This window comes from Spodoptera frugiperda, chromosome 5 (assembly GCF_023101765.2).
Source record: "Spodoptera frugiperda isolate SF20-4 chromosome 5, AGI-APGP_CSIRO_Sfru_2.0, whole genome shotgun sequence".
In the NCBI taxonomy this organism is placed as follows: domain Eukaryota; kingdom Metazoa; phylum Arthropoda; class Insecta; order Lepidoptera; family Noctuidae; genus Spodoptera; species Spodoptera frugiperda.
Genome location: NC_064216.1, coordinates 478,098 through 505,688, shown reverse-complemented (window position 1 = coordinate 505,688; position 27,591 = coordinate 478,098). Strand labels below are relative to the sequence as shown.

General features: G+C 35.3%; 1 protein-coding gene across 1 annotated transcript in view; it reads right to left on the bottom strand.

The window, feature by feature from the left end:
- LOC118271881 (ankycorbin) overlaps nt 1-27,591 on the bottom strand; it is a 73,923-nt gene that overhangs the window by 38,802 nt on the left and 7,530 nt on the right. Inside the window, exon 2 of the mRNA XM_050693964.1 lies at nt 2,277-2,598. The gene's annotated coding sequence lies outside the window, so the exon portion shown is untranslated. The remainder of the gene's footprint in view (nt 1-2,276; nt 2,599-27,591) is intronic.

Here is a 27,591-nt window from a genome sequence, read left to right as displayed (position 1 = left end):
GTGTTTGTGCGAAGAGATTGAAGAGGAGATGGAGTTCAGGCTCTAGCAGGGTTATATTTGAGGCTTATTTTCATTAGTGGCTATGTTTGGACTTTGGTAGTAGTGTTCAAAGAGCCTATAACAGACTCCTCACCAAGAAAATATTGTGAAAAATAGATTAATCAATATATAACACTTCATATCTGTTCGAACATGTCACTAACCAGCACTGACATAATAAATCAAACACACAGTTAAAAAGTAAATTTTCTTTACCAAAACATATTGTTAAAATAGAAATTGACGACAGATTTATTTATTGAATTAGCAAGCTAATAGCCATACTAGACATGTTTTCTAAAGGCTTACAAGGTATGCCTACAATAATATACTGAGTACTCAAGTGGACGCCGAAGTGGTGTCGAGAGACGGTCATCGATATAACTTATAATAATAAAATAACAAATACTACTTTTATACGAAGTGGCACCATCAGGCCGGCTGTGGTTGGTAATGCTTTCTCGTCGCTATTTGATTTTCTTTCTTTCACTGTACTATGTTAATGTTTGCAGATCGGTATGCTCATAGAACATATACTAAACTATCTTATATTGTGTTTTGTTGGAACATTTGACCTTTAACACAACTACTAAAGAAAATCAATATGTTTATTGTGAATGTCTCTTTGATTGGTCCCATTGTAGTCAGACTTACACGACACGTGTATTGTGCAAAAAATCTATAGCATAATTTGTATTTGAATTTGAATTAATCTCGTTGTTATATTTTTAAAAGATACATAGTATACAAAACCTCTTACTTATCCCCCATGGGGGTAGATAGAGACTAAGGGACGCCGATTGCTACGATTGTTAAATACTTTTTTTTATGAAAACTAAAGAGTAAACAGAGAATTATTTAATATATCTATCTAATTAGTAATAAGACATTTTTTTTAAACGAACAGCTAGCTGAATGTGTTTACGATACTACATATGAAGATGAAATAAAATTAATACATGTATAGGGTACACTATCTTCGATATCATTATGTATAAAAATTGTTCAAGTCAATGTGAAAAAGGATAACTTGTGTGCTGTGGTTAACTATCATTATCTTAAGATCAGTTAGATCTGCGCAGTCGCAGCCGCAGTATAATCCCCGGCTGTATAGAGACAGCGCGAGACAGATAGCATCTGATACGTCGCACTAACAAACAAACAAAATTATAAAAACACAATCTCTAATACATATTTATACAACCACCTTTATTGATTACTATTTCAACTTTAATCCCACAGCAACAAAGTCCAAATTACAATAATATTCCATTTTAATATGAATTTCGCTAAACCCAGCTTGCATACAAATTCAGTTGAATGAAAACAAATTGATTTTTAACCGTATCTCCTGGCTATCAAAGGTGATTATAGCTTGTGTAAAATAAGGCTGTATCGTTATCGCATTTATTGGCGACATTGACGTTTTCATGGCTTCATGAAACGCCGGAGGTATGCAAATAACTACTTTTAAGTATTCTCATGTTTTAAATAAGACATTTAAGTGGTTGTCTGAGATTTACTAAAAGTAAAGGTGTATTAGGTGATTGAGGCTTGTAATTTAGAGATCCATAAACATTTTACGGACTCTAAATGATCGGAGGAGTGACCTTAAAGCCTTCTACAAAAGCGCCAGGTGGCAAATAAATGGCCAGACATATCAAACATCAATAAAAACTAAAGCCTAATAATTATTTACTATAAACGTTACAGTCTATAATCATCATAAAAATGTCTGTATTCGAATACAACGCAAGGAATTTAATTGGTGCAAGTTGCGAGCGCGTTGATGTCTTTTCTTCGATAAAATCTTGAGATAACGCGCGGCTATCTTTGCATAATACGAATGGTGTATTTTCAAGTTCATATTTCATTTGTATCGTTCGACTTAACGATCTATTGTCGCTAACGATTTTATCATAGCCATGATTGATGATCTGTATCATTAATACAACGCTGATGTGAGATTTTTTCGCTTCAAATATTTTGGCTATTAGCTACGTAGATATAAGTAATGACCATTTTTTTTCTATGGCGTTTTTATTTGATGATGTAGAGCGAATAGTTTTGTAGAGATTTAATTAATGACTATACAATGGTGAGTACATCTTACAGTACTTGTACTGTATTAAAAACGTCAATGTTTTCATACAAATCATTACAGTTGGTAACATATAAAATCGACATAAACATAAAGTAATTTAGTGTAAACAAAACAATAAAACAAGATACTATACCTCTAGGAAATCCAATAATCACCACCGTGAAGTACACGACAGACGAGACACAATAAAACACTACACAGCACTGTAAGTACACGACTACACATCCAGATACACTACACAACACAGCAGGTACACACAACACACACTTACTACAGTCGCATCACATTTAGCACTGGGAAGTAATATTTATTTGAAATGCCGAGGATCACTGGACGTGACTGCCTCGCTCATAGGTTTACGTCGACTGACGTAGCGCGGCGCGACGGACGCGGCGCGCGCGCACCTCCTGCACTATCTCCCTCTCCCTCCCTCTGCAAGGCTCCCCCGTCCGCAGCTGAAACAAACAGACAGGTATGATTAATGTATACAACTTTGATGACGAGCGAAAGCTTTCGGTAAAAAAGTTGATTTGTAATTTTATGAAGGTCCGCAATGGAGACAATCGGGTCTTGCTAGTTTCAGTCCAATATGTGTGTGTGTGTGTGTGTGTGTGTGTGTGTTAAGACCTGGTTTGTGAAAAAGAAACTGTAATTATATTTATGTGCTAATCAGTTATTTTTATTATTGCAAGTATGTATATACAGTCGCCTGAAATAGTAGAATTTTTAATTGATAGGCTTTTTCTCTTCGATGTTGCACTGTCTGGATTGTGTCTGGATCTATTTCATGAAAATAATAGAATGATATAAATTATATTTAATTACGATGCTCTATTTTTTTTCAGGCAAATATAACATAGGAAACATATGTATAATCGTGTAAATAGGAGTTTAAAAGCGTTATTTTGCTATAATTGGCGATAAATATTGATGTTAATGTCGTTTTGTTGAAAAAGAGAGCAAAGATAACAACCTTAATTACCAACCATCAGTTCAAAGATTTATGCACTGTTTTAAGAGTCACTCAGTACGGTAATAGCGGGTGTCACCTACTGTCAGTGACCATTACCAGCGACAAACTGTGACTGGTAAAAACCACAGACTGTTATGATAATGGCTGAGTCTGTCACTGGTAAATCACTCAGCGGTAACCACCAGTGGTTGTTACACTTTTTCGATTCCTTCTTTGAATAAATTCTTTGGAAATTGATGTGGAGGTAATTGGAGAGTGTATGTAGGTATATTACTTAGTTTTCCTAACTTTTATGTATGTATATAAGTATATATTATATGTAATTTGTTGTGCATTATTTATTTGGTTATATATGAAGTTATTAAAACAAATGAAGTTATTAAGGTAAAGAGATTAAATCGAATTTATGTTAAAAGGAAATTATTTCAGAATTTAATGTCACTATCTAAATTAAGATTTTATTCATGTGCGTTAATTATCATAATCTCTGTTACTGCAGTGTTTTAGTGTCAACTTTATAATAACTTGTGCCAGATACAGAAAAAATCGAGGTAAAGTACGAAAAAATATGTGTTTTTATGAAATATAAATTGTAGTGTAAAAGTGTAATAGATCTATATCGCACCTCCTTTCTCCACATTCACTCGAAGTATGTTTCGGTCCGACCTATAAAGTATATACATATTTAATTTTCCAAAACTAAAAATCTGAATAAAGCTTTGCATGATGAGTGCTGTATACACATATTACTATCCTATAAGTAACTAATATGAACGTACATGAGAATACTCCATCAGTAAAGCAGTAAGTATCTGAAGTTATTTTATATGCGTAATATAGATAAATTCAAATTCTATTTACAACCAGTATTTACTATAAAAAAAACCTAATTTATATTGACTGCCATATCCCGCGTTAACGTACAACGTGAAAATACACTTAAACTCCAACTAGTAGCATTTTTCTCAGCTCTATCGACTCTACAGTAAAAACCGTCATCGATAGAGTCGCACGTGCGCGTGCGCTTCGTTAATAATAAAAGATAACGACTATACACCGCCACCGTCGGCTCTTACTAAGTGTTGGATGTTGGATGCATACTAATTTGTCTCTACTATACAGAGCTGCTCTATGTAGAGAATGCAAGCTTGGTTAAAGCATCTTGTCTGTAATATTTTCTAATTTTTTTACGAAATTGGAGTGTGTAAAATTGGTAATGTTTTCAATGTAAATGAATGAATTGAAATATATAACATTTCACAAGTAACTTTATTATCTAGCATACTCAACCGATATCTTCATAACCATTATAATAAAACATAACATATCAAGTCTAAACAGTTCCCACAATATTACAAAAAGACCTATCGACCGCTTGCCTAGGAATTATTTGCCAACAAAAAGTCAAGTTATTTTCGATCGAGTTTGCGTTTAATGTGCGGCTTTCGAGCACATACTGGGACCCGCTCACCGAGCCGACGTGAACATGATCGGTGGGACCTGCATTATAATGTTATGCGGGCAAAACCGCAGGCTAAAGCTATGCTCTGCATAAGTACTATCGGCATATATGCTGGTGTTCAGATAGTAGATTGCAAAACTGTTTGAATTAATTATGGAGAAATAACTAAAAATCGCGGTTTACCGTTGACAATTAAGAGAAAGCCTTTAGTGGTTTCACGATAGTTACTCGTATTACAAAATTATAAAGATAAGTGCTTTCAAATATTTTAATATATATTTTTAAATAATATTAATGTTCTACGATAGATACAACCAGGAGTGTGACTGCATAGCTGCCACAGATGTAACTAAGGCAATCGATTACTGAGCATGACCTCATGGTTTTCCCAGATGAAAAAAAAATTGCTATGAATGGTGATGTTTAAATTTGCACATACAACCCAATTACAGGAAGAATAATAAAGTCTGGTAAAGTTTTAAAAGTAAATAAATCCATGTATCCCAGTAATTTCGTCGACAGTACACTTATTAAAAGTTCTCTGTATGCGCGGGAGTGGGGCGGCGTGCTTTCATGTTCTCTAAGGAAATCTTTGGCCGTTATTGTTTGAAATTCTAAACAATAGTTCGTTCGGTTTAATAGTTCTACGTACAGCCGGTATGAGGCTCTCATATTAAAACAGCCTTGTAAGGCCATCCGACGGCTGAAACACTGAGCACTGTAATTTAAATCGTTTAAGGCACAAAAGCCTTTTTATCTCGATACTCATGTAATAATACTGAAGGTAGTTGCTGGTTGGGTTTTTGTACAATTAAATCTTAAGCCGTTACTTTTCAAGGTTGTTATTAGAAGATATAGTTAATTGATAAATATGTATAGTAGATGTAAAATTTATTAGTACATTTACTATTTTATTAACCCCTCTTTAATTTTAAAGATTCCTTAAGCTAAAATAGGTGACCCTTCCGACATTTTGGTTCACCGACCAAAGTATAAGTAACGCTTATTGTAACAGTAAGGGGTTAGTTGTAAGTGCTCCCTTATGGTAAGTAACTCCACTAGACGTATTAAATGATCTTTTATAGCAGTAAACAAACTGATAACTTGTATAATAAACAATAAATTCATCATCTTCATTACAAAATCTACTCATTAACTCATAAAGAAAAAACCTTGAGTCAACATTTGACCTTTACAGTCATATTCAATGGCATATCATAGCCTTACATCAGCTGGTGGCTAATGACCACACTCGGAGGTCGAACCCGGGCCATTCTGGGAAGACATGACATGTCGCATCGCAATCACATTGACACTGGCGTCAGAGGTACTTTCTTATACGCCATATTTGGATAGAAACATGTCGTGTGTCGTGTGCATGGGTGCGAGCCAGACATAGTCTGTCCTAATACAGTGTGAGATTATCGGTAAAAGGTGGTTGTTGTGTTAAGTGACGATGGACATTATGTATTGTGTTATGTACATAATGTACAGTTAACTATATGGTAGACGTAAACTTCATAGGAAATTGTGGAAACACTGCTTAAAGCTCTTCTAGAAAAGAGTACGAAATGTCTTCTTTACTGCCGCACTCAAAGACATTTAATGATTACTTAAACTATTCCTTAGTAACGATTTTGTATCGAAAACAATTGCTGAAGACTGGGCTAAGTAACTAAGTAACCATTAAATGACTCTGAGTACGGCGGTTAGGTATATATAGGTATATTAAACTTGACTGACATCTACACCGGTGGATGCAATCCTATTTATAAAGGAATAGAATACTCCACGAAAATTAGAATAACCTGACAAAAACAATACGGTACCGCTTTCTTGCGACACGTTGAACACTTCAGAATATCTCATGAATAAAAAAGTATCAGATTGCATAATCAGGAGCAGGATGGAAGCCCTCCATTGCACACGTGTGGCTGCTGACGTGAATAACGTGATGAAGTGGCTGAGTATGGCGTGATGGCACTGATAGCTGTGTGATGACGGTCTGATAAGTGATCAACATTATAAGCCGCACCTTGTCTTAAGGCCCTAAAGTGATATAGTGCTTATTGATGTAGAATATAATTCTTAATATATAATGGAATACTGATCACATTGATTGTCATCGAGATGGACCAATTGAGAAACTCATCGATACTCTTAAGTCTACTAAACTTGGTATTCTTGGTAAGAGACTGACTAGAGAGGCAGGTGCTTCTGATACAACCATGAGGCTGACCATGAAGGATGCTTAGACATAAGGGACCGACCCGAAAGAAAGAGAAAGAGAGAGAGAGAAGCTGTTCTTAATATATGTCTGTTGAGAGAAGTTTATAAAGTTATAGTTTCTCTAACGACAATCATACAGTAATGATTCTAGTATGTTGTCTTTATCACTTCGTCTAGACTATATAAAAACACTAGCTTTTGCCCGCGACTTCGTCCACGTGGTTGGTGGTCAAAATTAAAACGCCTTCTACCCTTTTTATTCCCTATATAAAAAGTAGTCTATGTTCTATCTCTGTACCAAATTTCATCAAAATATTCGGTTTACTGGTTTAGGCGTAACGGCGTAAGCGTAACAGACAGACAGAGTTACTTTCGCATTTATAATATTAAATATGAGCCGCGCGGGTACCTTACCTACTCATAGATCTAAACACCCCTCTCCCGCACGCGCACCCCTGGCCTTGGCGACGTCCACTTCGCAACGGGCCGTGCAGCAGAAATCGTAATATTTTAATTTTACCACAACTTCAAAACCAAATGTCCAATTTTAATCATTCAAAGACCAAATATTATCAATATAAACTGTATTTAATGATGAAATAATTTATTTTGATAAAGATTAATATCATGAGTAAAATAAAGGCATTTAAATGTAGTCCAAAAAAATTCAAGATTTTTAAATAAAAATGTGGTTGTTGTGCCTCACTCGACATAGATAGGTATAGTGTGTCGCGGACTTTTTTGTAGATATTTATAAGATCTACAATTAATTATAACATTTTATGGTTCTATCTTTTGTAGTTTAGGCAGCGTACGCCAAATAAGTAACTTCTTTAGTTGATTTTTTTCAGTTTGTGTCCGAAAAATCCAAATATCTTACGGGACCCTATTTTTTTCCAAAATAAAATATAGCCTATGTTACTCGTGGATAATGTAGCTTTCGAATGGTGAAAGAATTTTTAAAATCGGTCCAGTAGTTTTTGAGCCTATTCGTTACAACCAAACAAACAAACAAAGTTTTCCTCTTTATAATATTAGTGTAGACTAAAACGGTTATCAATCGGAACGATCGAATTTGTTATTAAAATAAACAAATTATTATATATTCAGTTGTTAATTTTATTTCAATCCGTACCGAAGTAATAAAGATTAAAGTTGGTAAGTTATTGCTTAATTAAGAGATCAATATTTAGTTATTTAAATTCCTAACATGTTACGCATGAAATTCTTGAACATTTGTGTAACATGTTTGAACACACTGCCTGCTTGTATACAGTTGTAGTGTCGGTCTCCCGCTGGGCTCCGATGGAGGCTCATAAGCGAAGTAATTATCTAATTAATGCGCAGGTTAAATTAATTCAGACATAATCTGTATTAGCTCCATCGGCTACCTGCGGCGGCTTTGAACGTACCATTTTATAGGACTCGTCTTCAATGCTAATCGATTGATTAAAGTTTAGGTACTCTATTTTATTTTTAAGTGTTCAACGTATTTTTAATATCAATCTATTTTAGTATACGGAATAGGCAATGAAAATTAAGAATATACATATTTTTTATTTTTTTGTAAAGTTTCTGTCTCATAAAATTTACTTGTAATTAAACCAGATGTAGATCTTTTATTCAAATTATAACAGTTCACTAACCTCAATATACGTTATCGTAATCTATATGACTAATAAAGAGCTGAAATATAATTATTTACCTTGTTTAACAATTGTACTTAAATATTACTTATAGTCATAAATCACGATTGACATTAAAAGCATGATTTAAGCATAAACTTAATGTAAGATTTATGCGCCTGCGGCGGTCTGTTTTAGGTCAGAATCTATTGTCATACGGAGTCACTCCCACGCATTTCCGCAATGCCTAATGTGTAAGAGAAAGGGTTTGCGCTGTAATGGTAATTTTGTGATAAAACACTGGTTGGGAAAGGTTTGCTAAGAATAGCAATAACTGCAATGAATGCTGTATTGCTTATTTTTGTTTCTTTCCTTCGAAAATGAGGTATGTAGTATTCCCATCGCTACAACTAAGCTGAATAAATTATTTGGTGTTGTGTTTTCCGAAACACCCGAGTTATATACCCTATAACTCGGGTGTTTTCAAAACCCGAATATTTAGGCCGCACCGTAGGCCGCATCATCGCTTACCACCAGACGAGATAGTGACCAAACGTCGACCCATCACATGTAAAAAATCCAGACATCATCATATAAGTCCTAAAACACTCACAAATTAAGACTCTCAATTAAGAATTAATACTAGAATAATTTACTTTAAGTAAATGAATACTGTTCTTAATTCAATAACAAACAGTTACTGAGTATAAGTGTAGAGCCGTGATATCTCGCGCGGATCTATTACTCGTACATTACTTAACAATTACAGCGCGCGCCGGCTCATACATTACACTCATACACTGTGGTGCCTGCAAATTGTAGGGAACTCACTGGGGATGCGCAGGTACCGCCCCCTAGCACATATATCATTGTGCTAACTTAAGTCTAATAACACTATACATAGGTTAGGTTGGTATAAGTTACGTATTTGCTGAAAAAGGTTTTTACTGCCTCATCAGTTGTGGCTGGAATTGTACCTAGTGTTTAACTATATGACTAATGTTGTAGCTGTAGTGAAAGGTGGGCGTGTAGGAAGTATAACTTAGTATTGAGCTTTAAGGTGAAATAATTTATGAAGAGTACCACTAAAAGTCGTTAGAAATAGTGTATAAATTCAAGCAAACATGCTGCTCGAAAAGCAAGAGTAGGAACGGGGTGGTTTTTAGTCAATAAGTATCTGACGCTTCTTCTCGGCTCATCGAAAGCAGGAGAAATCATTAGATTATTTTTATACTATATAAGCAAACATACGCATGTCTGCTTGTTTGAGAGGCATAAGTAGGAAAAGTATTTTCCAAAAATTTAAAATAAATAATCAAGAAAAGAATGGACCTACGGTAAACCCGGGATTAAAATTATTATTACTGCATAATAAGCATTCATTTGAAAACACTATTTAATAGTACCTGTACTGTTCCTTTCCGTAACATTTCGATGAAAATTATACACACCCTATGTCAGTACATGTAACTGACTCAACCCTAAACCACATCAGTAGGCCTTCGAGACCCGCCGTGGCCTACAGCCGTTTTTCTCCCACAGGTGGGTAAATTACTTACACGCCTGTCACCACATTCTCTCCGATTTAATCTCAGTTCCCCATTATCTTTAGCTATGCTTGTAATTAATTTGACAGCTACCTTCACACAGTGGCTCGGGAAGTCCTCGGCCGATTAATGTAACTTGAGAGGTGATCAAAATGACGCGCCGACCACCCGGACATCGAACCTGTACTCAGTAATCTGATAACCGAGTAAATGGATAGTTTTATTATTTTTTATTTATTTAAATTTATTTATTTAAACCTTTATAATCAGGCAACTATGGCCCATAGATATATACCTTAAACTAACATATATACGTCAAATACAAAAACTCGTTAGTAAATAAAACTTAAAACTATGTTAGTATCACTTCCTATGCACTAAAGCCTTTTGTGTAGTATTATCTGTGATTAGGTGTTTAAGGTTAGGATATAGATGATTATTATTGAGAAGGGTACGAATGTAGTGAAGTGTCCACACTAATCTTGAGAAACAAAGAGGTTTCAGTCCTTTTTTAAACTATGTATAGGTGTCTGTCTTTATTGAATTGGAAAGGAATCTGCAGTAGATAGGATTCATTTTCTAAAATTATAAGTTATACTAGATTATAATGCACTTTGTGACTAATAAAAGTGACCTAAATTACTCCTTAGTACATCTGCTACCTGCCAATAAAAGATCCGTCAAAGTCAGTCCAGCCATTTCAGAGAACAAACAGACAGACATACACACAGACGCACAGACAAAACATAATATAGTTCTATGTATATCCCCACTACAAATAGATATGGTCACTCTTGAACGTTAAGATAATTTGATGGTTGTCTTATTAACGGAGTGATGTAACATTTCTTAGGGAAAGTGTTTTATAGCTCTGTTTGACGTTTCTCTATGTTTCTCTATGGTACGAGCACCGCGTTGTCTATGGTACTAATCTTAATTGAGTGAAGATTACAATCATCGTTTATAGTTAATGTCGTTATTAATTGATCGTTGAATAGCTTTTAATCTTACTTGAAAGATGATTTTTGTAGTTAACGGAAAAGATAAGGTTTATTAAACACTGAAATGCAAGGTTTCAATGCATTTTTGTTTTTGAAGATAATTTTACTTCTTTTTCGCAAAAATATATAAGATGAGTTTAACACACAAAAGGTTAATTCGTTAGATAACTACCAACACTTATCATTTTGGAAAAGAAAGATGACCCAATATATTACTGGTCACAAATTGAAAAAAGATGAATTGAATAACATACACTAATGAAGGAATCATTAGTGGGGTCAGGAAGGTCACTGCAGCAATAAACTTGGATATAGTATATGTCAACGCATTCAAATAGCTTTATTGATTTATTTACATATACATACTATTTCATATGATTAAATAAAGTTTCTGGTTGTCAAACTAATTATTAGTTAGTTTATTAATCTCTGAATATATGATACTGGATCCATTGGTAAAAGTATGTACGGTACCTATTATGTAGATAATTGAAAGAAGTTATAATTTTATTATAACTTTCGTAAGACATACTAAATTAATTATTATATTATGTTAACTGTTTGACGAGGAACTAGACTAGTTTCAAGCCATGCTAGAGGCTCATATTCATGAGCAGCATTCCGCGACACATGACGCGGCGATTGTCAGTAGCAGCGCGACAGACGTAATAATTAAAAAAGTTTATGTTTTTTTTAATGTTTTTTAATATAGTTGCACCAAAGTATTAGTTGTAACCTTATCCTAAGACAGATTTCAAACATTTTGAAAGGTAATCTTTTGGAGGTCTTTTTTTCACTAGAAAGTAACATCTTTATTTTAATAAGTATCTTATATCTGTCACAGGCAGTCTTTTATTGCGACGTAAAATATTTATGATCATCCGACGCGACGCCTACCAATTCCAAAGATCGTCTATTGGAAACATATTATTATGGATTGGAAAGTATAATTATGGCCAAGTTATGCGTGTTTTGCATAAGAATAGAACAAAATTATGTATAGAGAGAACTATGAATTTCTCAACCTATAATTTATTTCGTCGAATTCTCGAATCTAAATTATCAAAATCAGTAAATAATTAATAAGAATAATTCATCATACTGTACGGTTATCTTAAAAAACAAGCTCTATTATCTCTCAGTCCCATAAAGCCTCAACATAAAAAAATGTAATCCGGAGATTATTCCGCCTCACAAACGACAGCTATAAACTCGAACCAAAACAAACAGACTGACGGACTGACAAACAGACACGAGTGTCAGATTAATCCCTCGCTCATACAAACGTGTCAACACAAGAGGGTTTATCTGAGGCGTTGTATATAAAGTGGGCTAATCTGCAAGACGTATGGAGTGAGAGGACTCACACCTGCGCTTGCGCCGGCAACGTGGTGGTCTTATAAATGGCCGCCATACTTAAGAACACTTACAATTAATTGCGACACGATTTTATCTGTGCTTTGACTTAATTTATTTATGGGACACCATAAAACTTAAATCTGTAGTGTTTTGGCGGCTACACGAGTATCTGTTGTATCAATTTTCCATTCATCTTGTCTTGAATTATGCTTACTTTTCTTGCAACAGTCATATTTCTATGAGGAATTTATACCTGCAAACCAGTGCTTTATAAAAGTTTTAATTTAGAGTGTTAGGTAATATATACCTCGTAGCAACTACCAAGTAGAAAATACTGTAATGGGTCGGTGATGGTTGATTGAGTTTGATTACCTTCGAAACTTTTTGGATTTCGTGTTTCTTTAAAAATTGTGTATACATATTACATACATCATTAACAGTCTGTAAATGGCCATTGCTGACCAAATGCCTCTTCTTACTCAGAGAAGATATATGAGCATTAATCCGACGCTTGCTAAATACGGGTTGGCGAAAATATGTTTTGGTAAAGTAAGGTGTTTTCTAAAATTTTGTTTTTAGTTTACTACGATATATTGAAAATCATTTATTATTTTGTTTAACATACGATTCGGGGTAGAATAGCTATAAAAATATTATTACAATATATGAGCGGTCATCAAAATGGCAGTTTCATCAATATATCACAGAGTGTCTACAGATTAAGGAAATAATAATAACATCGACGTTTATACCGAAATAAAATTTATATTAGGATTTGTGAACAGGTTTCTGTAGAAGATAAATATTTTAATGTGTGATATGAGAATGTTGTTGCTTTTTTACAAGTTTTTATTGTTGAATGAAATCTTTAATCTTTATTGTTTGGGATTTTACCTAACTTAACTACTATTTTTTGAGCCTAGAATTATTCTAGCCATAAAATACAGAGCAGATACGATTTATATTATATTTGTGTAATTTTGGACAATGTGCTTTAATAAGAAGGACATTTTCACAACTAATTCATCAGCTGACACAAACTCTCCTCCTCGATAACGGTGTTGATGTGTCCCCCGCATTCCCAAATTGCTATCATTTGGCCACGACAAGCGTCATCCTGATTACAGGGAAGTGAGGTGCTAAACATACCCCCGAGGTGTTAACCACCATCTCGGAACACATAACGAGGTGTTCTGATTCTAGTTTACAAACTTCCAATGTCTTCACTATAAAATAACAATGTACTACTATCGTGAATTATGCCATAAATCTCTTTCAAACCTAAATAAGCAGATAATTCGTCTGACATTTGCGTGACTGCGCGTATCGCTGGCATTTACCGATTTTCGGCAAAATAATGCAATCGTCTGATGACCTTTGGATAAAATAAAACAAGTTTTGAATAATTTGGAGTCTCAGACAGTCGCCGGCGATTAATAGTCTTTCACATAACCTTATCTGTTTGTAACGCTTTCCAAATATCTGTGCGTTATTTGTACAAATGGGAATCGCGTGTGAATATTTGTTTCTCCGTCAATTATTTCTGTACTTTTTATTACGAAAGAGGCGCCATGAGGTTCCGTGATCAAATGCTTGACTGATTAGTTAAATTACTTCACACGTTAAGAAATGCACACCTCAATATTATTATTGGGAGAAAGATTTATGGCGACAGATTTTATTGCTTAATCCTTAAAAGATACGCTAATTTATGGGTTAATTTAATGATGATCGCATTAGAACGCAGCTCGGTTATCTTTAGCAGGATTTTAATTGGCGACCATATATTTAAAATGGTAATTTTACGCGAGCACATAAGTAATCAGAGGACTCGTCGCCGACAATAAATGCTGGTTTGGGCAAATTGCAATCAAAACAAATGAACCAGACATAAGATAACCAGGCATCGCCATTCTGCCGAATGAACACAAGGAAACGATTCACGTCGGTATTTCTCGTGAAATATACTGCGATGTACTGTTCTCAGGCATTCCCATTTTCCATAGCATACGAACACAAAGCACGCGCATTTATCACGAACAAAATAAAACAACGGGAGAATCCGCCGGGCAAAACTATAGAGTTGTCAGCCGGACTGTACCGACGCGAAATTTGAATAACAACACACCAACATACTTCCAGCACCGGGCCATTTGATAAACTACCTTATTGTTACCGATATAGAGTCCTTGATGAACGCATCATTTATTTCTGTGTCCACACAATGGCATGTTCATGGGCTAAAACAAGGATTTTTTTACTTTATTCAAAATTGGACTTTAGTGTATGATATTTTAGAGTTACGTTTTCTGTGACGAGTGGAAAACATGTGCATAAATTAAGGTATATCCTTGATGTATTATGTAGATATCGCTGAGTTCTATGAAGTAGGATATTTCATCCTGTCGTTCATTACTTGGTCGTTATGCTCCTACTCTGATCAAGTGATCACCCAGTTTTTGGATTGAACTTCTAGGTCTATATCAACTAAACGTCACGTAAATCATTGCTTAGGTACCCTATTTTCTAGTTTAGTAAGTACCTTGTGTCCTGAAATATAGGAGTTTGTTTAATCAATATTATCAGCTGAATCATCATCTAATTCCTAGCTGGAGGGTGGTATTTTCATGATCTTTTTAATTAGAGCTACATCTTTAAACGACGACGGGAATTCGATGATATTTACACTATTAAACACATCACACATCCACGTAACTCGTTGAGATGTCATCATTGATATCATGTAACAAAGTGCATCATAACGAGATGTAACGTTAACCGGCGCGGGCGCAGCTCTGCGTAACGCTAACACCGGATCATGTGCTACGATTAGTTCCGAATTTAACGGATGTTGCGCGTACACTGCCCTGTAGTACACACGTTAAATGTCGACGTTGGTAATCTTTACGACAGACTGGTAGCGTAAATAAAAGAGTAAGTTTTATGTGGCTAAACATTTTTTTGGCCATCTACATCTAAAAAAGAAGATAGGTATATACTTATTATATAAAATGTCTCCTACACATATTTATGATTATCCATTTAAGATATATCGTTTTGTATTCGTTTTATTCGTACTATTTGTCTCTTATTGTTTTATTATTTATTCTCGAATTAATTTTAATTATTAAATGTATAACGCTTTGGTTTGATGACTGGAATGTGATACTATCTTACTTTAAATTAATAAATTAAATATAGTAGGTGCTTTAGGTAGGTCGATTACATAAAGCTTAATTTGATACTTAAAGCGACCCAGCAGTAGAACCACTACACATGTAGTGCAGCAATAACTACGGAACCACTGAACACTTTCTAGCCTAAAGCCAAACCACTACAACCTCGTAAAACCTCCACTTTACATCATATTTCAGTTTCCACATCAACCAATAGGACGTAGTCCCTCACGACTTTACAAACTCTCGCCAAACGTTCCAAGTTTAAACTTTCGAATTCGGTTCGATAACGGTCAGCGTGCGCGTGCGCCATTTTTATTTGCCGTCTGTCGAACAAGTGCGTGTTTTCGAACATAACTGTCATGGCGGGAGGCGTGAAAATGACAGGCAAGTTTTGTACTCACCATGTTGATTTAGATTTAAAGTGTAAAACAAAGAAATTGTTTATTTTGTGGAGGACTATTGACTGACTATTTGTTATTTATGTAACATCTTGACTCTCACTTCTGAAAAGTGAAATTTTATATGCCTATTTGTTTAAGTTATTAAATGAAAACTGTCCAAGAAAACAGTATTTTTTCACGCCAATAGTAAGCACGTTTTTGTTTATTATTAGTCATACGTTTGTTGTAGCAAAACCAAAAAAAAAGTCATAAAGCTTATTGTCACAGAACAAGCTAAAATAGCTTTTATTCTTTATCTTTAATTGGACCGCAGCGCAGTAGCGTCAACTAAGGTCAGGGATCATAAACTTAAGGTTAGCACTTAGAAGGCTATCTCAGCAAGCATCGCCGTATAACCCACGGTGGCACAGCGCTGGCTGCTACAGTTTTATAGTTGGGCAATATAAACAGCTATTTATTTACTCGTTCTGAAGCTAAATGGCATGTTTAAGTGTTACCCAGAAGAGAAGCAAGGAACATTAATATTTATATTGAAACGTTTTATGTTTTATTGCTAACTTTTCCGAATACTATCTCGTAAGATAGACGTTTTAATGTTATCCAATTTTCACTACAAGCTGTTTTTCAGAATTTCAAAATGTAACCTTAAATTGCCTAGCGTGCTTACCTATGTAAGTTTTGATTTGATCTAGGTCTGATTTTAGCTGTTTAGTTAATAAGTTTGGTCTAATAATACTGGTAACATTTCCTAAAAACCGTTTGATTAGAGACTAAAATGTCTTCGAATCGTGGATATTAGCCAATAGAGAACCCATTTACTAAGAGTAACAAGTGTGTTATAAAACCTGCGCCGGCGCACTTGTAGATGTGTCGGCGTTGATAGCGAATGCGGTTGATATCGGAATTATATCACAAAGTGGGAAATAACAGAAGTTGTACCCTGTGGACTGATCTACATAAATAAGGTAACACCATCACTTTTATTCCCTAAAAAAGGTATACGTATTATGAAATGTTGTTCACTTTCCAATATCTTCTCGAATCTTATCAAATCCAAAGTCGATACAGAAACTCGATTCATTCATTATCTTTTATTTTTTTATTTTATTCATTCATTATTCATTTATGGCCTAGAATTCATAATGATTTTTTTCATTAAACCTAGATCGGTGTAAAGTTGTTTGACTATCAAATAATGCATTTCCAAATTACTGTTTTATACTGTTATTAATATTTTAGTTCTAGTATATTTAAGCACTGTAACTGTATCATTATTGTAATAGGAAATCTTGTTTCTGTTGGAGTAATGTTAAACGTACCGCTCGATATCGGAATTATATCACAAAGTGGGAAATAACAGAAGTACCCTGTGGACTGATCTACATAAATATAGTAACACCACAACTTTTATTCCTCTAAAAAAGTAGGCGTATTGTGAAATTTTGTTCACTTTACGATATCTTCTCGAGTCTTATAGAATCCAATGTCGATAGAAACTCAATTCATTTATTATCAAGAATTTGTAGTATACATGTTATGTTATTGAAAATTTTTGTTTAATCAATGTGATTGATCGAAATCAAGTTTCTATCCTTGACAGTCACTCTTGATCTTCACCCTTGAATTACATTAATGTGGACAAACACTACACCACAGCCTACTACACCATTTTTGTTAGGAATAGACCTTCTGAATTCCGCAATTTCTTCATTCAGTAAGATATATCGACGGAGTGCGCACGTCGATCGTGTAACAGATATATGTCGGCCTTTATCTCCGTAACTGCACCAGTGAAATGTTGCCCCAACTATTTATACGATACTTTAAAATGCAATGGAAATTAAACTACTAGCAGTATTCAATTAGAGTTTAACTTAAGAGATCTGCGGTTATATCTTTCAAGGAAACTGCGAGCTTGGTTACGATGTTATAAATTAATGGTGATTTAGTACATTAGGTATAGACATGTAAAGTCACCAAATTAAAGACTTAACTTTCTTAGAAAACATATCTTGCTAAATTAATAGATTCATTAGAAGTTAGAGTCATGTTTTTTGCGTACCGAAAAGGTGTAGTTTTGAACAGCTAGACATATCTCAAACATCTCACACATATAATAGTAATTGAGCTTTACACCCAAAGCCTTAATTACGTTAACCACAAAAACACAACCAACTCTATGAACAAGTAACAAGTTATCGCAGTTCAATGGTTTAACACTTTCGGCCTCAACCGTAGCTCGTAAATGAAGCCGTGACGGACGCGGAAACGACCAAAACCAACAGAATTAGTTTTATTATAACATTTATCACTAATTGGCTGTTTAATGTAATGGCCGTGCCTTTATTAAAGTGTTCACAGTGATGCCGCGGCGCGTTTGTACTCCGTCTGCGCAAGCGACGCTCGGAACACAGAATGTTATTTCGAAAGGTTTTTTTGTTTCGTTAATTGTTAAAATTGAATAAAGATTGGTTTAAAAAATACGGGATATCATTTACATTTTGTTTTCCGGCACTCTGATGGTATTAAAGTCTTACAGGCCGGTGATTGGCTTCGATTATATTTTAAAGTGTTATTCGATTGTTTCTTTAAAATTTAAACTGTCGTGTCTAATGAGGGTTGAAATTGAAATCATTAGTTGCGAAATGGAATAAAAAAATTGTTCAAATGGTTACTGATGAAGATACCAACAAAGAATTAGCAAGAAATCTGAATTTGCAGCATGTGTCTCTTAGGCTAGGGCTGGCATATCATTTATAAGACAAGATTTCCTAAACTAAAAGCACCTACTTAAAGAGGAAAAATCAATGTATTACAGGAACGAAGCCCTGTCAATTCTTCATACAGCATTCGTATCACACAGTAATGATCTATAACGTGGCACTCATATACATGTTCGATACGCGTTCGAGGCAACTGTTCTGCGTTCTGTTTATTTGAATAGCAATCGGTGCAGCGGTGCCTATTGTGTGAAGCGTTCACACGTTCGTGTTAGTTGAGGTACTTATCCCGGCTGAGGTATATTTGGAGCACAGTTGATAATCTCTCTTTCCTGTAGTGAAAGATATATTATGTTCTGTTTGGTGTTTGGTAAGTTATTCAATAGGTTCTAAACCTGGGTACTACTAAAATTTAAAAAGTTTTCTCTGAGTCTTAGCCTCTAAGTCTTAGGTATTTCTACTATCTTGATACGACCTTCAAACCCTTCATGAAAGAGCATGTTACCTTTTTAAAAAGCCGGCACCGCACCTGTGAATCCTTTGGTGTTGCGGGTGTCCATGGGCGGTGCTAATCGCTTACCATCAGGTGACTCGTCTGCTCGTTTGCCACCTATTCCATAAAAAAACCTGTAGGCTTAATGTTCGTATGCACTCTTTATCTGATAGCAATCCATCTTTATCAATGTTAATACACACAGCACAGTAAATGGATGCCTGATTTGTATCAATATTGCTAATCCGTGCCATTTCTCACTTATCCCCAATCAATCCAGCAGATCTGATGCTAAAGTGGAAAGCATCTAGAGTCATTCATTTTACAAGTTTTTACTTAACTTTAAATGTATGGTATGTTTATAATCTTTCAACTAACCTTTTTTCTAAGATACACATCTCTGAGATGGGCATGCAAGCTCTGAGCCACAATTATGTGCACTCGCTCCCTCTGCCCCGGGGGTAGGCAGAGTGCTCGATAACGTTGGCACGCAAATTTCAACATTTCTACAAATCACAGATAATGGCACGTTTGTACAAGTTGATGTTTCCTCGTTGGCTGTATACTGTACAGCGTACGTAGAGGTTTACATACGGTATCTGTATTTAGTAACGGGCTGAATACAGTACATGGAATGTAATAAAATTAATAGATCTAAGAGAAGATTTTCTTAGAATGAACGTAACTGTACGAAAGCTCGCTGATCAAATCATTAAAGATCAAAATCAAATCGAAGATCTACGAAGAGCTTCTTTGTTAATTTTCAAATGACACAATTAAAAGACTGTTATTTTAAAAAAGTAACTCCCAAGTCCTATAGCTTAATTCTTAAAGAGACAAAAAGCCATATCTTTTCCATTAAGTAATTACAAATACAAACACAATTACTTAATAAGTTGTAAGCAGGTGGCGCCACCGTCGCGTTCAGTCGACTATCAATTAATATGGTAATCGGCAGTCGATTAAGAAAGCAGTGATAAAGTATAATTTTATTAATGAAGGTTACGCCTTGCGCCTTCAAGTTTTATTTATGGGGGGAGGTGCTGCAACGTATGCATTTACAAGTAAACGTATTTATTTTTACAAGTGTTTGACATGAAAGAGTATAGAATTCGCTTGGCAAACAAAAAATAATCTTAAGCTAATTGTGATATAGTTTGTTATTGACTGTGTTGATTATCACTTTCAGTGAAATATTTGATTTATTGAGTTGCTGGAGAAAGTCGAGAAATCTCAAAACACTATAGGTATGTGGAAATACTTATATCATGAATGCTTTTCGCTAGAACCAAGCTAACGCTGTTTAACCAAGTAGACATGCCAGCTAGGAAGCTATTTTGAAAGGAGGCAATCATCAAATCTCCCGCTCTGGGTAAGGTGATAAGTTAGTCTCATTCTTACTAACTAGAACCATCCTGTTCCAATTTGTACTAGGCAGGCATACATGTAATATAACGACAATACTGGGTACCTAGGTAGTAGTAGATAGTAAGATATACTGTAGTCTAAAGGATAAAAAATAGGTTCGATCTCATGTCGACCCTTTAATGAAATAATGAGCTAATGTAAAGTTCCGGCATGTGCCCTAGCTCTCGCATTAGTGTAGATGACTGGACAATATTTCCCATTCTTCTGCCCAAAGAGGGTATTATTATGTAATTGGGCACAAAATGACGGGTTCGGTTCCCCGGCTATTAACTCAGTAATGTTATTAACACTTATTACTGAGGTATGTGAGAACTATTGTTAATAATGTACTTAGTTGTGGTACTTCGTGTGGGGTGTCTTTATTTAAAGTTTTTCAATAACTTTCTATTTCGTTGTATTTTTTAAATATGGTGATGACATGATAAGTGATACCTACATATGTGCGACTTCTGTAACTATAATAACAGAATAAATAAAAATTCTTAAATAAACATGGAAAAAATTTCAACAAACAACTGTTAGCCAGAAAGCCCGCCAGCAAAAGCACCTCGCCTGGTTCGGACGGTTCTCTTTTTCTTAGGGAACTATAGGTACTCTCTATTCCCCAAAGTTCCATCGTAAATATGACAATAATATAAACTATCCGTTCTATAATGTCCAGTATTTTATCTCATGAGGATATCTGCAACTAAAATAATCCTAATAGCTCCATAATAGAGATGATCTTTTAAATATAATGAAATGAAATAGATCCTTCAAAATTCCATGGATTTGTTACTAGCGGTTATTGTGCCCCGTTAGTAATAATAAAGGGTACGAGGTCCTCTAAAAAGAGCTAATGCGTATAAAATTATAGGGTCAAGAAATTCTTCACAGTTTTATGGAAACCTCATCAATTATTTTCTCCTCAAATTCTCATAATATAACTTAACTTTAAGAGTTTTCAAATAATGATAATAAATCGTGTCGAAATGTTAACCTCTGCCCACCTACTCGAGGATGGAAAGACGTGACGATACGATGAAAACAACAAGATATTTACTACCAAGGAAATGATGACCGGCTTTTTCGATCACAATCAGAAACAATATTCCTATTATGTAAGGACCACAAAAAGCTTATATGTACTTAATAATGTGAATAAAACGGGTCTTTGAAGACATGACGACTTTGACTCTATAGGACTGCAAAACTATAAATCCTTTATTGTCCAGTTAAAGATTTCCAACTCTATTATTACGGATTACAATTGAAAATGAATTGAAGAAATTAGTCAGAATAGGGTAGGTTGATGTACATAGATAGGTAATACATTCTTGCGCCAGCGCACCGCAGCTAACCTTCTTGAAACATCCCAAGAACGTTCTTAATAAGCTATTATGGGAATGGTGCAAGTTGTAAGATTATATCGAGGTATATCACGTTACTGTCAATGTTACGAGGTGATGGAAAATGAAAGTAGGTATGATGTTCATAACCCTACTAGTCACACTGGTCAGCAATAGAAACCTTTACAAAAAGCAAATTGAGTTTGAATGGAAAAGAAAAATCAACGAACATATTGCAAACCAAAATGCATGAAACTCATAAGAGATTTGTAGAAACTAAATACGTTAATTAGATTAAAATTGTAACTAGCAAACTACAATCAAATAACTTTTAACAAATATTTTATGACTTAGACCGCAGACAATACCTGTACCAGGCACTACGGACCAGAGATCGTAGCCTGAGGCTATACCTTGCACCACAACATGCTAGCTCCAGAGCCTATCAATCTATTCCACATACATTGCGCATTAACCATCAAATACCCACTACATTATTAGTGGCCGACCAGCAATGGACACATACACAGTCGATATGGTCGTAAAACAATAAAATATGAACAGGTATGGCATCAGTTATATTTCAAGGAAGGAAAGTAAAATAACAATAGGAGGCTATCCGACAGGTTTTTCTTATAGAACACTTAAATAAATGTGCAGTTACTACATAGTATAGGTACATCGACACATGGACGAATGCACCCCGAGCTATACATAACCAGTTTATCCTGGTCCCGCTTTGTACGATCTTTCCACACATTCAACGGTCAGATTATACTGGTTTTTGATAACTTGATATGTATTCGTATGTATATAAGTATTATTCATGTATATGCAGTCGATCCCAGGCCCGATGTAAAGATACGTATTAAGATAACACAGTATCGTCGGCAAGTTTTTATTTTTGTCGAGTGTCGATATTGAAATAAAAGGAGACTATCAATGTAGATGTTTATCGCCATGCATTTAGTGAAGCCGCTCTTTCATGCAGCGGACAATTTTGTTAAAAGTATTCGACTTGACTTTGAAATTGAAAACATGTAAAGGCTAATGGATGACTCGTGCAAGATCCGCGCACATTAACTAATGATTTATAACAAAATTTACTGCATGCGTGGATCGTTTTTCAGTGAGATTACATCTTTACTGTAGACACGATTCGTAGATTTAATAACTCAATGAATAATACTGTATGGCAAGCCATTAATGATACAGCTCACGGAGCCGCCACGGCCCGGGGCGAGCCTCCAGGCTAGTGTTCCGATATCTAAACTCAGTTCTTTTTAACTTGATTAAACTCACAGTTGGCAATCTCTTTAATCTACCAAGTGGTGATTGAGTGCAATAACAAGTATTTATTGGTGAAATAAAAAGCTTCCCTTCATCCCGTGTACCGACCCACTAATTGCGGTACATTATTACTTAATTAACTTTTAAATAGGGATACACGACGGTATGCGACGTCCCCCACTCAATGCGGCGTTCTGAGAAGTGATCGGAAGACGTTGCTTCGTCACATTTGGAGATACTGCGTTTTTGGCACAATTATTATCATATAATTGTTTTTGAAGAACCGTTGTGTTTGCGAGGCTGTGCGGGAGAGGCTCTGGCATTCCTGGCATTCCTTCTGGAATCATTGATATGGGAAGCTGAGCCGTTTATCTTAAAAGTTAAAAGTAGAATTACTATCAATGCGTAACGTGTCAACATGGATTGAAAGCAACACATGTACAAATACGTAATTGGCCACATTTTATTATTGGGCACGTAGCTTGGAGCCGCCACTTCACCAAGTGCGCGTGTGCCTCTACTCAGGAAGAGCTACATAACATAAGTATATATGATATTATATACTGCGTTTATAAATACATACATATGTCCTGTGTATAGCTACATACACATACATACACCATGTACTCCCACGGATTTCAATTACGAAAGGAATGGATGTCTATAAGACGATATAATATTATGTTTGTTGGCCCATTACAGGTTGAACGGTAGTTTCTTAAAGTAGGTGTTGTATGTAATGTTATACTAGTTATGTTATGTAGGGTGTGTTAACAGAGGCTCCACTCCCGACCAAAGGTTCTAATGACTAATCTGAATACGGTACTGAAGTTATTAAAGAATTAGTTAAAGCACTTCAGTTATTGACTGTAAATATTACATTGTATGTATGTTTATCTGCCGCACTCAGAGACATTTAATGATCACTTAAGCTATTCCTTAGTAACGATTTTGTATCGGAAACAATTGCTAAGGTTTAGGTTAAGTAACCATTAAATGACTCAGAGTGCGGCAGTATGACGCAAACAATTAATTTAAATACTTCTATTTAACAGCAAAATATAGGTACATACCAATGTTTATTACATAACATAACAGTGAAGTGGTTTCAGTCGGTTACTATAACTATAACTAAGGAGTGTTTTCGCGAAGGCGGGGTGCAGTGACACTCGTTGACGAATTGCACACGGTCACTGACCCCGCGGCTGCGCCGGCGCACCCGCGACAGTACACGGCCCATTCAGACCAGACTGTAGACCGATGAGGAATACTTATATGTGCTTTAGGAGAAATTCCTGTGACTCCTCTTGTTTTGTAATTTTGTTGTGTTGTGGAGTCATTTGCGAAAAGGATTTTTTTATTGTAAATGTTTGACATGTCGGTAAGAGTGCTATAGATAGATGGTTTAGTATTCATGATTTCTTGTCGTCATTATTCAAGAGTAGACATTAGTACAAGAGTAGTTACAAGAGTAGAATAAGACTCATGACATTAGTAAGTAGGTATGCTACACATTACGCAAATAATTCCGTTGCATCATATAGATGAGATCTTTACAAAAACTTGCAATCCAATTAATTAAACAGTTTGTTAGATAAAACTCTCCAGGTGGAATGCTAACTAGTAGCTAGTAAGATCTAGACTAGACCCAGACCCCAGTGGTTACTGACTAGGTAAAGAATCTGTCTGACTGACTGACTGACATACTTTCTTTAATTCCTAGATCGAATGGAAGCGAGCTGTCATCGAAGTAATACTTCACATTCTCTACAGAACTGCTGAGAGGAGGTTAATCACTTCCAGGATATTGATGGAGAGATTATACACTCTCCAAGTCTCGAAATAAATGGCTAATGGCCGCTCTGCTGTTAAGTTCAATCATAAATTTAAATAAACATAATTAATTTACAAATGCAGTCACGTCAGTTGCTTGATAAAAAAATCTAATTTATAATGTTTTTTCTGTACAGAACAATACTATTTATTTAAACGTTTCACGCACTTAATCTTGCACGGAACATGGAGTTATACTATGAGCATTCTCTATCAGGTGAAAACCAGAGTAGGTTAGGTGATGCAGAGACGAGTCATTCATCTATATACCTAATTACAATATAGTTAAAACTGAGGCAAAATTAAGATTTCATTGACGTTATGAAAGATAATTTATAATACTTTAGATTAAGATGCACAAAAAAGAAACAGTGAACTTATAACCGATAAAACATCGGCGGTTGTATCTAAGATAGACTTTTTAAGTATTACACAAGGCGTAACCAATAAGAACATAAATTATAGAATAAGCCAGTAATAAAATATATAGAACGTTTATGGATCAGAACTAAAGTAGGTATCTAATAGTGAATGAATAATTTATAGTGGACATTACTTCTAGTAACGGATACTTCGGTTGAGGTCTAGACTGGCTACAAGTCTGGCTTACATCTAGTCTACCTGTATTTGTAAGGCGACTTAGTTTTTCTAAGCACATGTTTATTGGTGGGCGGTCTGGCGGCCATTCTTGGTGATTGCGTGTAGTAAAGTTTTTTTTATAAGATTGGTTATAATTTAAGCGATCAAAGTAAGTTACGTATCCTCGTTTGTCAACAATTATAAGGGTTGTATTAATGTATATTCAAAACTTGTCTTGGAAACCTGGAAAACGTGAGATGGAAATATGAATTCTGACCGTTCAGTGAAAATTAAATAAAATCTCATCAATCAGGAATCATCCATGCACTACACAATGCCTAGAGACCTATTAGTGTTGGTTTTATCAAAGTTGTCCCACTTATTATTCCCCATTCACCTGTCCAGTTATCCCAGTACGGCACTAATCATGAGGTTATTGGCTAGATTCCTGAAGTAACTGTACTCCATTGACACCTGGACATACAGTTTGATACGTGAATAGCCGTCGCGTCGTAAAATACTAGTTACTTTCAAAGACACCATCGTTATCATAACCTTGTCATTTTGTTAACTTCTATCTTCATAAATAAGTCAAATAATATTCTAGTTAGGAATTTCACATAATTATTTCCTTTCAACAACTGTGCTGTCATCTGCATACCCAAAGATACCGGGCTTAAGCAGGTCGTTGATGTGCAGCAAAAAGAGCGTTGCTGAAAGTACTGACCCCTGAGGGACTCCGGCGTTGATGCCAAATTGGTCAGACGAGCAGCCATCGATGACTACTCGTCCAAATCCTTAGTCACCCTAGTTTCACCTGGCTCCTCCGGTGTCCGGATTTTCAGCATTCAGTAGGGGTGGGGGGTGCCAATTGCATACCATCAGGGAATCCTTCTGCTCGTTTGCACAGAACATACTATACTCTATGGAGCTCGTTTGCCTGCCTATTCCACAAAACGGCAGTATTTACAATATTATGACGTTACAAACTGACATTTCAAATAGAATGTCAGATTTTGACATTAAGTGAAAAGTTTAAGAATTTAACGAGGTTACTTTATTGACTGGGTTGTAAAATTAGTGTAATGGAGTTGGAATAATTGGATCAGATTTTATTGGTGCCATGTTGAATCTGTGTTCAATATTTATGGGCACATATTATTAGCAGTGTGTAATATCATCCGCTTACAACACTTATCTGTAGTGGAGACAAGTTCCAACTGCCACTTGTTAGTAGAAACCACTGTTACAGGAAACTTAACCTTGGGGTGCAGAAAATAAAGCAGCAAGTTGATAATGTCACTAGTATTGTGGTTAATTCTTACACCGCGTAGCCGGCACATGAAGTTATCCTCACTGTTAATGTTTTATTAATGGATTTCTGACTTTATTACATAACTACAAGGTTGACTTTGCATTGAAGTTTGATATATATGTGTACCTTGATGTACTGCCTGTGTATTAAATGTTAAGGCTTCGTTTCTTGTCTCCGATGTCTTGGGTTCGATTCTATTTATAAAAATCAATAATACTTAAGTGTGGAACATTATTAAGTACTTGGAAACCTTACAAGAGGGTTTTTAAGGCTTTCTAAGTGGATTTGTAGTTTAGTGTAAAGTTGAACTTCAGTTATTATCACTGGTGTAACTATTAAAATTATGGAATTAATTTCTTGTTATACCCATTCAGATATTAATTTTAAATTGAAATAGCGACTATTGGAAACACAGGGCTTAATCCTCGAACCATTGCAATGTTACTACTGAATAAGAATGTCGGCATCATAAACATTTTATCGTTAAACGTTTTGTATGCTACTGAAAAACACTCTTTTTCTACATAATCTTACCTAATCCGTATCTCAAACGCAACGGTTTCTAAAATGACATCACCTTCCTAAGCCGCAGCTTTTTACACAAACTTTTTGCTCGTCATCAATTCGATTAGTTGAACAACAACTCTGTAGCTGCAGGTTCGAAACCCCGGCGAACCATTTAAGGC